The sequence below is a fragment of the Penaeus monodon genome, chromosome 21 (genome assembly GCF_015228065.2).
Source record: "Penaeus monodon isolate SGIC_2016 chromosome 21, NSTDA_Pmon_1, whole genome shotgun sequence".
NCBI classification, from domain to species: domain Eukaryota; kingdom Metazoa; phylum Arthropoda; class Malacostraca; order Decapoda; family Penaeidae; genus Penaeus; species Penaeus monodon.
Genome location: NC_051406.1, coordinates 18886777 through 18887206, shown reverse-complemented (window position 1 = coordinate 18887206; position 430 = coordinate 18886777). Strand labels below are relative to the sequence as shown.

Below are 430 nucleotides of genomic sequence, written 5' to 3'. Positions count from 1 at the left end.
TTAATGAAGCTGTAAAACGTGCCGCCCGCACCATCCCCCCGCGGTGTCCCGCCGGCCACGGACATAAACCATGGCGGCGCAGGTGCCCCGGGGCCGCCCGGCCGCCCCCTGCACCCAACGACCCCCTTGGGAACCCAAACATGGTGCTGGCGAGCCCCGCCGCCTTAAGGGGGCGCGTGGCGGCGCCCTTCGGGGTTCTCCTGCGCCCCAGCCCTTCTACGCGACCCCGGGAGGACCCCCGGGGACCCGTCCCATGAGCAGAGGGGAGTCTTAAACTGGTGGGGTTTGGGGGTGCAGCCTTGTGCTGGGGAAGACAAGGGTCATGACCACGACGATGCAGCCACACATAATATTTAAGAGAATGAACAAAAAATTGACATGAAATAAATGAGAGGAGGTGAAAAAGAAATAGAAGACAAATAAAAAATTT

General features: G+C 59.8%; 1 protein-coding gene across 1 annotated transcript in view; it reads left to right on the top strand.

The window, feature by feature from the left end:
* Positions 1-430, top strand: part of LOC119586591 (serine protease inhibitor 88Ea-like) — an 11480-nt gene that overhangs the window by 8356 nt on the left and 2694 nt on the right. The window lies entirely within an intron of this gene.